The following is a 15,413-nucleotide window of genomic DNA, read 5'->3' as shown; positions in this document are numbered from 1 at the left end:
TCCCCCCTGCAATCAGCCATGTCTGAAGGAAGGAGCCACAAGGCTTGTGAATGAATTTCCCATTTTATTTCACTAACGTCAGCACCACGCAGTGCAGACACGAACCTACTCAGATGTCAGGGCCCTAGGTGGCCCGGCCTCCAGTCTGGGTGGGATAGGGGTGGGGAGGTTCTGAAGGAGGAGAATTTTCAGCAGAGGGAAAGAGGGAAGCATATGTGAGCTGAAGACATGGCCAGGAGGTGGTGGGAGTCGGGCTGGGGCTGCAGAGGGGCTGGAGGGCTCATGTCAAGGAGTTTGGACTTCATCCTAGGAGCCGCAGAGCGGTTTTGAGCCAGGGGCAGCATGTGGGCTGGGGTCAAGGCCACCTGGCCAGGCCAGACAGGAACAATACCTCCCCAGGAACAGGGTGGGACGGGGTGTGGGGGGATCCGGCCTGGACCAGCAGGGATCCTGCCCCAAGCCCTTGGATGTCCCCTGGGCCCCCGTGAGAAAATGCTAGAGCTAGTGGCCTCTAGGCACAGGACTGGACGGAGGAGCTGCAGTGCCCCCTCGGCAGTGACTGGCCCAGATCCTCTGCCCCGGACTCCGCGGGGTCCTGTGCTTTGCCCTGTGACCTCTTGCCTCCACCAGCCCACTGTAACTCTGCCAGCCCACTGTAACTGGGGCTCTGCTGCCTGTACTTGCAGTGCAGACTCTACCGGGGACTACGGTCCTCTGGGCTCCAAGGACAGAGTCTGCATCTGTGCCCTGAGTGGAAGCGGAGAAGGGAGACCCTTCCCCCATGCCTTTGTCTCAATTAGGACCCCTTGAAGAGGGCAGCCAGCCCTGGGCTCACTGTCCTCCTCCACTCCATGGACAGGTTGCAGGAGGAGACAGCCCTGCATTCCCCAGATCCCTTTCCCCTTCTCCCCTGCAGGGAAGAGTCATCGGGGAAGTCAGGGGCCTGGATCCAACCCTGGACCCCTGCCCAGCCTCCTCCCTGGGCTGCCCGCAGCCTCCCCTCTCCCAGAGAGCAGCACTCCCCAGTCACAGAGCTAACCAGGTCACACCCCCACTGAAGGCCTCATGCCCCCGCTGAAGGCCCACACTCCCATGGCCTTCAGGACAAAGTCTGAGCTGGGCTGTGCCCCTCCCCCTGCTGTGGCAGGGGACATGCCACGGCCTTGACCACCTCCCTGCCTCTGCCATCTCTGCTCAATGTCTCAATTGCTCCAGGAGGTTCCCAGGCCTCCCTCCTTCAGCGCATCCTCCCAAGCAGCAGTGGGCCCTGCGTCTCTCAGGGTCAGCCTCTTCCTGCAGACGACGACCTCAGCGACAGAGCAAACCAATGCCTAACAGGGGCCTGGCCAAGCCATGGGCAAGGGGTAGGGAAGGGCTGGTGGGCCTGTGTCTCCATGCCCATAGGATGTCAGGAGAAGCATCAGCAGACTCCCCCACAGAGGCCACCTCTGGAATGCCCCCCAGGCTGTTGTGGCAGTGCAGCATAATGACCAAGAGTTGGGTGCCTGCCGGTCCCTCACTTGATGTCACAAGGACTAAGCCAAGAGGCCAGCCCTGGCTAGACAGGTCTCAGAAGTGCCTGGCAGCCCCTGCTGTCCTGGGAGGAACACTGCAAACAGGCCTCTGTAGGATCAGTAGTATGGCTTTTTTTTGTTGTTGAGGTGGAGTCTCATGCTGTCACCCAGCCGGAGTGCAGTGACACAATGAGGGCTCATCGCAGCCTTGACCTGCTGGGCTCAAGCAATCCTCCCGCCTCAGCCTCCCAAGTAGCTGGGACCACAGCTGCATGCCACCATGCCTGTCTAATTTTTTTATTTTTTGTAGAGACGGGGTTTCACCATGTTGGCCAGGCTGGTCTCGAACTCCTGACCTCAGGTGATCCGCCCACCTTGGCCTCCTAAAATGCCGGGATTACAGGTGTGAGCCACTGTGCCCAGCTGAGTTCCAGTCCTTTTACTATGCTGTGAGCATCTGCATCTACCACAGGGAAGCTGAGCCCAGTGTGCAGAGTGACTGTCTGTTCCTGCCACGACTTACACTTCCTGGGGCTACAGGCTTCAGTCTGACTTGCCTATCAAGCCTCTTGTTGACAGACAGAACAGTTACGGGTGTTTTGTGCCTCAGAGGGTGCAAGGAGAACATGTCTAGACTCAGTCCATCCCTGCACTGTGGCGGCCCCCGTATGTCCCTCATATCATGAGGCCTCCTTAAGTGAGCACACCAGAATATCCACTGACTGATTCCAATCACCCCCTGATCCTGGAATGGGGTTCTTCTGATGAGCATCAAACGTCCTACTTTAATGTACCCCTCCGACTCCCATAATGACGTCCACAGGCCCATGCCCCATACAGGCATCCCACTAATAGGCCAGTTTTCCACTGCCCTTCTGCTGACTGTGCAGGCAGGCTGGCCACTGCCCATGAGATGTAGCACAAACACCAGTCAATTCAACCTGCTGAGTTGATTTGTTTTTACCTTCTTTGATGGTCTTCCAGATAGGAAGCTGTCCTGTCACCTTGAAACTTCCATCCATAAACCAGGCGGCTCTTGTTGGTCAATAGAGGCTGTTCATAGGGCACTCACTGCCCATGTGGCCCGTGAAACTCCTTAGGTTGCTCTGAAGTTGCCTGTGGGGGAAGAGGCTCCCACTTGGGACGGCCTCCTTGCATTCCCCAGATAGCACGTTCTAGAAAAATCACTTCCAAATTATGATGGACCCTTCCGGGCACTGCCCTCCTCATCAGAATATTTCCCCAACATCACCCAAGAAATTATGAGTATTTCAGGTTTCAAGGTTATTTTATGTCCTTAAGTCATAGAGGCAATTGAACTTTAATTAAATCCAATAGCAAGTTAGTCAAACGGAAATTTCCTGGTCCAAAATCCCAGTAGTTGCCACTAGGTGGCACTCTGGCTTTTGCCCTCAGGTCCAGTCTGTTCCTCTGGGGGGCTATCGTACAACAAATGAACAACTTGCACAGGCTTGGGCAATCTTAACTGGTTTCCATCAAGTATATCCAGTCAATATTGGCGGGTGGGGAGACTCACATGCCTTCCGCTTTACCATGCTAGGTAAGAGAAACGCCTCAGCCAGACCCGCTATCCACCCCCATAGTACATTCAGGTAAAGGAACTGCAGTCGCTTTGCATACAGCCTGCTCAACCCTCCCCGTTTCCATTCCATCAGGTATCACATTCCCATATTCTCCCAATCGAACTCTCGCTCCCATTGGGACTTCACAAATAGATTTTGGAATCACAGAGCATGGGTTCCACAAAAAGCTGTCCCAGTAAAGTCTCTCCCGCAGCCCCTGACCATGTGACTACCTATCAGCTTTCTCCTTGTCATCTTTCCCTCTGGCTTTTTTTTTTTTTTTTTTCCTTGAGACGGAGTCTCTCTCTGTCACCCAGGCTGGAGCGCAATGGCGCAGTCTCAGCTCACTGCAACCTCTGCCTCCCAGGTTCAAGCGATTCTCCTGCCTCAGCCTCCTGAGTAGCCGGGATTACAGGCACCTGCCACCACGCGTGGCTAGTTTGTCTGTTTGCTTGTTTGTTTTTTAGACACAGTTTTGCTCTTGTTGCCCAGGCTGGAGTGCAATGGCGTGATCTCAGCTCACCGCAACCTCCACCTCCTGGGTTCAAGCAGTTCTCCTGCCTCAGCCTCCCGAGTAACTGGGACTACAGGCACGTGCCACCACACCCGGCTAACTTTTTGTATTTTTAGTAGAGACGGGGTTTCACCGTGTTAGCCAGGATGATCTCGATCTCCTGACCTGGTGATCCGCCCGCCTCAGCCTCCCAAAGTGCTGGGATTACAGGCGTGTGCCACCATGCCCTACCATTTTTTTGTATTTTTAGTAGAGATGGGGTTTCACCATGTTGGTCAGGCTGGTCTCAAAATCCTGACCTCAGGTGATCCACCCACATTAGCCTCCCGAAGTGCTGGGATTACAGGCCAGCCTCCCTCTGACATTTTAAAATCCTCCAAACTAAGGTGAGTAAATCAGATTTGTTTAGGGCCCTTCAATAGTGGGGGACCAGCAGAAGCTCCCATCTGTCCACCCAAGGACTTCCAAGGGTGTTGGAATATGACCTTTGTTTTGACCCCATCAATGTCTACTTTATTCAGTCCATTTCATTAAGAACCATTTAAAGATTCCATCCTACTGGGATGAGTATCTTGACTCTTCCCTTTGTTTTCCCCATTCTCTTGTGAATCATTCTAACCATCTTCACTGTTGTTTCAGCATAATTTTTCCCCTCAAAAGTGGCCCTGGGAATAGCTGTAGCTCAGACCAGCCACAATCCAAGCTTGGCCCAATCTCAGGATCTGCCCTATCACTATCTTTTGCCTTCATTGTTGCTACAGAGAATAGGATGGTATATTTGGCTTGTTTCTTGTTACTTTGCATTTCCTTATACGTCCAGTGAACTCCTTGGGAGTTGCATCCGTCATTTCTAAAATTCATTATTAATTTTTGCCTCCACTAACTGATCACAGCACAGCTGCATTTCCATACCATGGTGAACTCATGGCCCTCCAGGAATCAAAAGTTCATCATACTCCATCCTCTCATCCAATTCCTAGAGATAGTAAATCACTCACTCACCTGCAAGCTTGCCTTTCATATTCATACTAACCAATCCAGAGCCCATACCCTCCAACCACCTCCTTTACTGGGCTCTTACACGCTGCACCACTATCCCCCAGAGACTGGACAACTAGGGACATCCTACCCCAAACCCACTGAAATTATTCAAGCTAGGCAATCCTAGACCTGCTCGCTCTGCCTCTCAGGTTCCTTCCCAAGCAAACCACAATAAAGGCTCTTGCCCCACAGTTCCCCTCCCTCCCTCTGCCCCCTGACCAACCCTGGTGCTTCCACGTGTGGCCCGTGTTAGTGTGCGGTGCCGCCTGTTTCTAGGGAACTGAGTATAAGCTTCTTCCCACCATGGCAGTCATTTCTGTGTCTGTTACATCATATCTAATGACAACAAATCCAGGGTGTCCTTACAATAACTGGCGCAGTGAGCAGGGTGGTTTGATGCCAGATGGAGATGGTATGTCCTTAAACTGCTCTTGGCTTACTAACTGGATCCACCAGGCAGTGGCCATTGCCTGGAAGGCAGCCCTGGTCATTTGTGCGCCCCCTTGATGGCTGGTGCACAGTGTGGTGTGTTGTCGGTGCTGCTGTGGATTCCCAACCTGAGAGTGGTGCTCAGGAAGCTGAGTCCTCCCGGAGCTGCTGCCCAGGCTAGGGTATTCAGTGCCTGGGACTCAGACCACAGGGCACTCATGTGTTTCTCCGTGCTGGTGGAGCACCCAGGCGCCAGAACAGAGCACCCGGAGGTATACGGAAAACTGACTGCATCTGTTTCTTGAAAAAGTCCTTCCATGGCCGGGCGTGGTGGCTCACATCTATAATCCCAGCACTCTGGGAGGCCAAAGCAGGCGGATCACCTAAGGTCGGGAGTTTGAGACCAGCCTGAGTAATATGGAGAAACCTCATCTCTACTAAAAATACAAAATTAGCCGGGCGTGGTGGCAAGTGCCTGTAATCCCAGCTACTCAGGAGGCTGAGGCAGGAGAATCGCTTGAACCCGGGAGGTGGAGGTTGCAATGAGCCAAGATTGCGCCACTGCACTCCAGCCTAGGCAACAAGAGCGAAACTCCATCTCAAAAAAGAAAAGGAAAGAAAAGGTCCTTCCAAAGACAGCAAGAGCAACTACCCTGCTAGCATCATGGGATGAGTCTAACCCACTAACCAGGCAGCACTGGCAAGCGGTGGGGCCAACCATGTCGGTCACTTGTATGCAAGTGCCCAGTGTCTGGGATGTTATATGCTCCAGCGGGCACTTGATAAACCACTTCCCCTTTTCCTTCTGGCCTTTGCTGAGTCAAAAGTTTCAGCCTGTTCTCTGGAGTACGGGAAGAGAACTCCACCTGAACGCCTGCTCATGTAGCGTAGGCCGTTCCCACGGTCAGTGTCAGGGCATCCTCTTCAAGGGATCCGGGCACGGTGCAAATGTTCTTGTTCAAGCCACAAACCTCTCCTGCTTTAGCCAGGTCCTGCAACTTTCCTCTTTTAGCATGGGGCTTTCATTTTGATTTATTCTTAAGTCCCAATGTTATTTAGTAGTATGTTTTTAGTTTCCAGATACAAAGGACTTTTTCAGTTACCTTTTGGTTGCTGATTTCCATTTATATTCTCCATATTTCTTTTTTTTTTTTTTTTGAGATGGACTCTCACTCTGTTGCCCAGGCTGGAGTGCAGCGGCGCAATCTCAACTCACTGCAACCTCCGCCTCCCAGGTTCAAGTGATTCTCCTGCCTCAGCCTCCCGAGTAGCTGGGACTACAGGCATGCACCATCACACCCGTCTAATTTTGTATTTTTTAAATTTTTATTTATTTATTTTTAGACAGAGTCTCGCTCTGTCACCAGGCTGGAGTGCAATGGCACGATCTCGGCTCACTGCAAGCTCTGCCTCCCAGGTTCAAGCCATTCTCCTGCCTCAGCCTCCCAAGTAGCTGGGACTACAGGCGCACGCCGCCACACCCAGCTAATTTTTTTGTATTTTTAGAAGAGACGGGGTTTCACCATGTTGGCCAAGATGGTCTCGATCTCAACCTCGTGATCCACCTGCCTCGGCCTCCCAAAGTACTGGGATTACAGGCATGAGCCACCACGCCAGGCCCATTCTCTTTAAAAATCTCCTCTTTATAAATCTTTTTATAAATCTCCATTTCTCTGTTTCCTCCCAAGGTCCTCTGATCTTTGGTCTGATCTTCAAATTAGTTGATCTTCTTCAACTAATTTGGTGAATCCATTTTGTTATCAACCCCTATACTGAGTCCTTTATGTCAACTAAAAAGTTTCATATGCGTGTCTCCAGGTGGTTCTAACTGCTTATTCTTCCCTCATGTTTCCAACAGCACGCCTGGTCTCTGAGGAAACACTTCACTCCACAGGCCTATGAGCTTGGCTTCCTCAGTCATATACGCACATAATATATATCTCATATACACAGAAATTATACAAAATTGTCTGTAATTTTTGTTGTTATATTAATTACATATAATTATATACAGTTATATATATATATATATATATATATATATATTTTTTTTTTTTTTTTTTTTTTTGAGACAGAGTCTCACTCTGTCACCAGGCTGGAGTGGTGCAATCTCGGCTCACTGCAACCTCTGCCTCCTGGGTTCAAGTGATTCTCCTGCCTCAGCCTCCCAGGTAACTGGGATTACAGGCATGCACCACCACGCCCAGCTAATTTTTGTATTTTTCGTAGAGAGGGGGTTTCACCATGTTGGCCAGGCTGGTCTCGAACTCCTGACCTTAGGAGATCCACCCACCTCAGCCTCCCAAAGTGCCAGGATTACAGGTGTGAGCCACTGGCACCTGGCCTGATAAAATGTTTTGTTACATGAGTTCATTTACATTTACTGATATAATTTATATTTCTGGTATTTTGATCTCAACCCTCTTGTGCAATATATTTCATATTTACTCTTCAATGCTTTACTTTTACAGTGCTTCATTCTCTGTATGATTGTGTTTATTTTCGTATTTCTTGGGAATAATGGTAAGAGGGGAAAAAAAACCAAGATCTCAAATTAACAACCTAACTTAAAAACTTAAGGAACTAGAAAAAGAACTAACTAAACACAAAGATAGCAGAAAAAAAGGAAATAATAAAGATTAAAGCAGAGATCAATGAAATAGAGAACAGAGGAACAACAGAGAAAATTAATGAAACCAAAAGTTGGTTATTTGAAAAGATCAACAAAATTGACAAACCTTTGGCTAGATGGACTAGGAAAAGACAGGAAGACTCAAATTACTAAAATCAGAAATGAAAGTAGGAACATTACTACCCATTCTACGCAAATAAAAAGGATTATAAGAGGGTCCTATGAACAACTGTATCCCAACAAATTGGATAACCTAGATGACATGGACAAATTGGATAACCTAGATGACATGGACAAATTGGATAACCTAGATGACATGGACAAATTGCTAGAAACATAAAACCTACCAAGATGATATCACAAAGAAACAGAAATTCTGAATAGGCCCCATGATTATCATGGAGACTGAATCAGTAATCAAATCAAATATCTCTTGACAAAGAAAATCCCTGGACCTGACACCTTCACTGGTAAAATTATACTAAACATTTGAAGAATTTGAATCCTCAAACTTTTCCAAAAGCTTGAAGAGAAGGGAAAACTTCCTCATTCTGTGAGGCCAGCATTACCCCAGTACCAAAGCTAGAGGAAGGCACAAGAAAAGAAAACTACAGGCCAATATTCCTTAATGAACACTGATGCAAAGATCCTCAGCAGGGTGTGGTGGCTCACATCTGTAATCCCAGCACTATGGGAGGCTGAGGGTGGATCATTTGAGGTCAGGAGTTTGAAACCATCCTGGCCAACATGGTGAAACCCCATCTCTACTATAAATACAAAAAATTAGCTGGGTGTGGTGGCACATGCCTATAGTCCCAGCTATTCAGGAGGCTGAGGCAGGAGAATCGCTTGAACCCTGGAGGTGGAGGTTGCCAGCGAGCCAAGATCATGCCACTGCACTCCAACCTGGGCGACAGAACAAGGTTCCATCTCAAAAAGAAAAAAAAGGCCAGGCACGGTGGCTCACTCCTGTAATCCCAACACTCTGGGAGACCAAGGCGGGCAGATCACAAGGTCAGGAGTTCAAGGCCAGCCTGACCAACATGGTGAAACCTGTCTCTACTAAAAATACAAAAAAAAATTAGCCGGGCGTGGTGGCATGCGCCTGTAATCCCAGCTACTCAGGAGGCTGAGGCAGGAGAATTGCTTGAACCCGGGAAGCGGAGCTTGCAGTGAGCCAAGATTGCACCACTGCACTCCAGCCTGGGCGACAGAGCAAGACTCTGTCTCAAAAAAAAGAAAAAAAAAGTTTCCAGGCAAGAGTGGGCAACAGAGCGAGACTCCATCTCAAAAAAAAGAGTGGTGGCATAATCGTAGCTCACTGCAGCCTCAACCTCCCAGGCTCAAGCAATCCTTGTGCCTCAGCCTCCTGAGTTGCACCACCACACCCAACTAATTTCTTAATTTTTTTGTAGAGACAGGGTCTCACAATGTTGCCCAGGCTGGTCTCGAACTCCTGAGCTCGAGCAATCCTCCCACTTCAGTCTCCCAAAGTGCTAGGATTACAGGCATGAGCCACCACACCCAGCCTCTTAGTCTGTTTTCTGAATACCTGAAACTGAGTTATTTATAAAGAAAAGGAATATCTCGCAATTCTGGAGGCTGGGAAGTCCAAGGTCGAGGGGCTGCATGTGGTGAGGTCTTGCTGGTGGGGACTCTGCAGAGTCTGGAGGTGGTACAGGGCATCACAGGGTGGGGGCTGAGGGTGCTCACATGCTACTTCAGGTCTCTCTTCCTCTTCTCATGAAGCCACTGGTTCTCCTCCCATGATAACCCATTAATCGACTAACCCCTGAAGTCATTAATCCATGAGTGGATTAATCTCTTGAGGGCAAAGCCCTCATGATCCAGTCACCTCTTAAAGGCTCCCCTCTCAGTACTGCCACACTGGAGATGAAGTTTCAACATGAGTTTTGGAGGGGGCAGACAAACCATGGCAACCTTGAAACCATCTATAGGAGAGTGTCTAAAGGAGATATACCTCAAAATCAGAAAGTGCAAAAGACATGGGATATAAGAATCGGAGAGTTAAGAGACCAGGAAAGCAGGAGATTGCACTTTTTTTTTTTTAATTAACAGCAATTTGGAACCAAAATTCCAAGTAAATTCTGTTGATTTCTTGTTCTACCCCTTCAGGATGATGGTGAGGACAGGCTACATATAATAGCCCCTACAGCATACCAAGAGAATCCAGGTCCAGGATTCCAGATTTCTGGAGATTTCTACCAAGCAGTGGTGCCCAAGATCGGCTGTGATGATGAGGATGTGCCATTGCATGGCACGTGGCCCAGAGTCACCAGTTTATTACATATTGGTCATCTTCACTACCTGACTTCACACAAGTCAATCCAGGGTTTGCCTAGTTCCCTCCTAACGCCTTCTCTCTCCACAAGATCCGCTCCCTCCTATGTTGACTGATCTGTTGGCCAGATGCAATGGCTCACACCTATAATCCTTGCAATTTGGGAGGCCGAGGCAGGCGGGAGGATTGCTTGAGCTCAGGAGTTCACGACCAGCCTGGGCAACATGGTGAAACCCCATCTCTACAAAAAATACAAAAGCTAGGGCAGGGTGCAGCGGCTCATGCCTGTAATACCAGCACTTTGGGAGGCTGAGACGGGCGGATCACCTGGGGTCAGAAGTTCGAGACCAGGCTGGCCAACATGGTGAAACCCTGTCTCTACTAAAAATACAAAAAGTAGCCGGGCATGGTGGCGTGTGCCTGTTAATCCCAGCTTCTCAGGAGGCTGAGGCAGAAGAATCGCTTGAAACTGGGAGGTGGAGGTGAGGTGAGATTGCACCACTGTACTCGAGCCCGGGCAACAGAGTAAGACTCCATCTCAAAAAACAAAACAAAACAAAACAATAAAAATACCACCAAAAACTAGCGGGGCATGGTGGTGTGCACCTGTAGTCCCAGCTATTCAGGAGGCTGAGGTGGAAGGATCACTTGAACCCAGGAGCCAGAGGCTGCAGTGAGTCAAGACAGCACCACTACACACCAGCCTGGGTGACAGAGCCAGGCCCTGTCCCTAAATAAATAAATAACCTGTGATGTTTCTCCTCAATTTGCTAACTTAACCATTTAATGCTTCTACAGACTAGATTCTCCCTCCGATCACAACTTCCCACTTGTATGAGTTAGGATTAGGTTTGGCTGTGAGCAAAAGAAAACCTGCAACAATGCATACACAGTGGCTGATTTCTCTCCCATGTAAATGCTGTCCCCAATGCCAGTGGGCCCAGTGACGGTGGAGGTCCACTCCCCAGATGGCTGTGTGCCCAGCAGCCTGCTGCCTGTGGGTGCATTCGCAGGGGTCTACAAAAATAAGTAATTCAGAATCAATGTTGTTGGGACTTTAAACTACTTTGAGCGTTAAAGGAATGTGATTATGGAGACTGAGTCATGTGGCAGGCAGCTGGAACCTTTGTTCCTCTGATTCTAGATTAGCCTTTTCTTTACCTACATTGTTTTGTAAAATGTTGCAAAAGCCTAGGGCTCCAGAAAAGATGCTTTTCCTCTTCACCTTGATCTTCATTATAAATTAACTTTCCTCTTAACTACTTCTATGACCTCATGACTATCACACTGTTTAAGATGGAATGTTTAAATATACACTTTTAATTTGGAAAAGGAGCCTGGATCAGAACATGTGGAAAAAGTTAATTTAAAATAAGAAAAGAGGCCAGGTGCAGTGGCTCACACCTGTAATCCCACCACTTTGGGAGGCCGAGGTGAGTGCATCACGATGTCAGGGGTTTGAGACCAGCCTGGCCAACATGGTGAAACCCCGTCTCTACTAAAAATACAAAAATTAGCCGGGTGTGGTGGCTCACGCACCTGTAGTCCCAGCTACTCGGGAGGCTGAGGCAGAAGAATTGCTTGAACCCAGGAGGTGGAGGTTGCAGTGAGCTAAGATCAGGTCACTGCACTCCAGCCTAGGTGACAGAGCAAGACTCCGTCTTGAAAAACAAAAAACAAAACAAAAAACAGAAAATTTGGGCTGGGCGCAGTAACTCATGCCTGTAATCCCAGCACTTTAGGAGGCCAAGGCAGGTGGATCGCTTGAGCCCAGAGTTCCAAGATCAACCTGGGCAGCATGGCAAGACCCCATTTCTATTAAGAAAAAAAAAGAAAAAACTGGAGATATGGAGACATATAGAGGAAAGCTGATCTGAAGATGGCCATGTTATGATGGAATCGGAGACTGGAGTGATGTGCCTATAAGCCGAGGAACTCCCAGGTCTGCTGAGAACAGCCAGAAGCCAGGAAGAGGAAGGGAAGGGCTCTCCTCTACAGACATCAGAGACAGCGCAGCTCTGCCAACACCCTGACTTGAGACTTCCGGCACTTTCTGTTGCTCGAGCCCCTCAGTTTGTGGTCCCTTATGGCGGCCCTAGGAAACCAACGTAAGCGTCATCTAACATACTTTATTATTTCACCCGATCTCTCCACTAGACTGTGAGCTCCATGGGGACAGAGATCTTTGTCCCTTTTGTCCTCTGTTGTATCCCCAGTGCCTAAAGCCATGTGTGGCACAGAATGGACTGTGACCATCGGCAGCAGTCTGGAGCAGACCTATACATGTCAGAAAACTCACCACACAGAGGGGACAAAGGCAGGGCTGCTTTTAGCCACAAAAGAACAGAAAACATGACTCACAGTAGTTTGAACAAATAGGCATTTTTTTTTTTAACATAAAACCCCAGTGGCTGGCAGTCCAGGCTGGGCAGCACCTCAGCCATGCCAAGGACTCTCCCTCCACCAGGCTCTGGGTGCTCCACTCGGCCCTTGTGGTCACACGGGGGTTTCTGCATGCCAGGGGTCCCTTCCACATTCCGGACAGGAAGACGGGAGCGAGCCCGGCCACACCAGCTGCTGTTTGATCTCCTAACGTGGGGAAACCTAGAGCAACCGGAGGCCCTCGTCGACAGGCTCAGGCATCTGACCAGCCGCAGAGGGCACACGACCGCCCTAGCTGGAAGGAGCCGGGAGCTCAGCCAAGTATATAGCCTTCCAGCCCCCGAGGAGAGGAAGCTGAGGGGCAGGGTTAGGAGCGGATGCGGCGTGGCTGCCTGAGTGTGAGCCTCAGAGGCTGCAGAAGGACCCAGGGGTTGGTAAATGGTGCTGGAACTGGCTGGAGACAATGGGAAAAATGGATTCCCTACATCACACCCTACACAAACTTAACTTCGATTAAGTGCCAAATTTGAAAAGCAAAATTTTAAAGCTTTTAAGCAAAAACAAAATCTTTAGAAAAGATTATGAAATGACACTAAATTACAGGCTGTATATCAAACGACGTCATTGAAAAGCAAAAGCCCCCAGGCACACTGGAAGGTGTGCGCCAAGGGCGTATCACCAGAGGAGCCCCGCACAGGAACTCCTACACGGCCGGAAGAAAGGGCCCGGACTAAACCACCACACAGAAACACAGATGCCAATAAACGCACACACGTCCCAACATGGCTAGCAGAGAAACAAACGAAAGCTTTTGCATCCATCTGTCAAAAATGGAAAGCTCTGACTATATCAGGTGCTGAGGGGCAGAGGGGATCTCTGCAGATGCCACCCCACTGTGGTCGCGGCCCGATTTGGAGCAGCGAGGCACCCTCTAGTAAAACTGAAAATGGGCTGGGTGCGGTGGCTCATGCCTATAATCCTAGCACTTTGGGAAGCTGAGATGGGTGAATCACTTGAGGTCAGGAGTTCGAGACCAGCCCGGACAACATGATGAAACCCTTTCTCTACTAAAAATACAAAAATTAGCCAGGCGTGGTGATGCACACCTGTAGTCCCAGCTACTCGGGAGGCTGAGGCAGGAGAATCACTTGAACCCAGGAAGCAGAGGTTGCAGTGAGCCAAGATTGTGCCACTGCACTCCAGCCTGGGCAAAAGAGTTTAAGACTCTGTCTCAAAAATAAATAAATAAATAAATAAATAAATAAATAAATAAATAAATAAATAAAACAAACACATCCAGGAGTGCTTAGAGCAGTATCGTGTAGCAGAGCAAAAGCCCTAAACCACCTCCAATCAGTAGCAGAATGGAGAAACTGGAGTCTGTTCATACGTCACAGCGAGAAACACCCGTCTTGAGCCAAATGTAATCTAAAGACTCACCAACAACGCTGAATTGCAAAAGTTGAGGACTACGTCCATGTACTACTCACGGTCTTCAGAAATTCAAAACAATACAATGTACATAGAGATACATATCCCTGTGGTAAAAATTTTAAGACAGACACAAAAAGTCAGATTCTGCAGCAATCACCTTTGGCAGGAGGAGACAGAGGGATCCAGGTGTGTCCATGATATTTCTCACGTCGCACGGCAGGTCCATGGCCACACATCCACGTTTAACGTTTGCATGACGAAATATCTCAAATTTTTAAACACGCATGGCAAAAACATAGATTATGACATCACGGTCCTGCGTGTGTGAAATGCGGATGTAAGAATACACATTGATCGTTCTAGGGAAGCACCTCTAGGTATGAATTTTGAAACAATCAACTTTTCTTGGGTACAACAAGGCTACGTTCCAATGGAAAGGGGTACCCACCGTGACAGCCAAGTAGAGACCGGCATGATCACTTTAACACCTGCTGCCACAGCATGGGGCCTAACTCCGTCTTGTGCTCAAGCTCGGGCACCTGTTAACACCACTGCAGGGGCTTCTGAAACCACCCTTGCCCCGGCTCCACCTGACTTACTCAGCCAGAACTGGAGAACAAGGCAGGCTCTTTTCAGTTCTCCAGGGAACTCCAATACACAGCCAAGGCTGAGAAGCATCTAGTACGGGACACTAATTTGCCTAGTAATTCAGGAATTCGGTGAAGACCAAGTTAGAGCCAAAAATTAAAGGTGAAGCCTGATGAGCGTGGTGCCGATGACGTGATTGTAGCAGCTGTGGAGAGCTCGTCTCTACACACGCCTCAGCCCTACACACCTGGCCTAAAAGCCCACCAGCACCTGAGAGGCGAGTGTTGTGGATGAAGTGAGTTATGTGTCTCAATCGCTCCAAAGCAGGGCCTGTCATAAACACACGATCTGCTACCTTTTCAAGGAAAGGAACTGCTTTGGGAAAAGTGTTAACAAAATCCTTCAATAAGGAGGATCATGATTACTCTTCAGGCTTCACGAACAGGCTCCCAAACCCGTGAAGGAAGCACAAACTCGAACCTGTGTGGAATCTCTAGACATCTAACCTGTTGAAGGAGGAAACACAGAGGACACGAGAGGTGGGTGACAGCGGACCAGTGAAGAGCTCTGGAGATGAGACAGAGGGTAAAATCCTTATTCTCACTCATGTCTCTATCTTTTGCAATGATAATTTGATAGCGTTAATTACCAAAAGCCTGGCTGCTGAAGAGAGGGCGGGCTAGCTTCTGCTTTTAAGGTGGGAGATTCAAATGCAACCGAACGGGGAGTGGGAAGGGGACGAGGAAGACAAGATCATCGGCTCAGCAAGGTGTCCAAGGAGGGCTAGAGTCGGTATCGGAGCCAGAGGGGTGGCTTGGGACAGGACGGGACGTGCTGCTCCACGGCGCGAGGTGGAGGCAGCCACAGCTGGGGGCGATGACTATGGAAGCTGCTGGGGGTGGTGCCATGCCTTCAGCTGCTGCCTTTCCTCCACTCCCCGTTACCATCCTTGTCCCCCGAGGTGCCCCAAAGGGACTGCCACAACCACCCCCAC

The sequence above is a fragment of the Hylobates moloch genome, unplaced genomic scaffold (genome assembly GCF_009828535.3).
Source record: "Hylobates moloch isolate HMO894 unplaced genomic scaffold, HMol_V3 SCAFFOLD_6, whole genome shotgun sequence".
Classification (NCBI taxonomy): domain Eukaryota; kingdom Metazoa; phylum Chordata; class Mammalia; order Primates; family Hylobatidae; genus Hylobates; species Hylobates moloch.
This window is presented reverse-complemented; position numbering follows the sequence as displayed.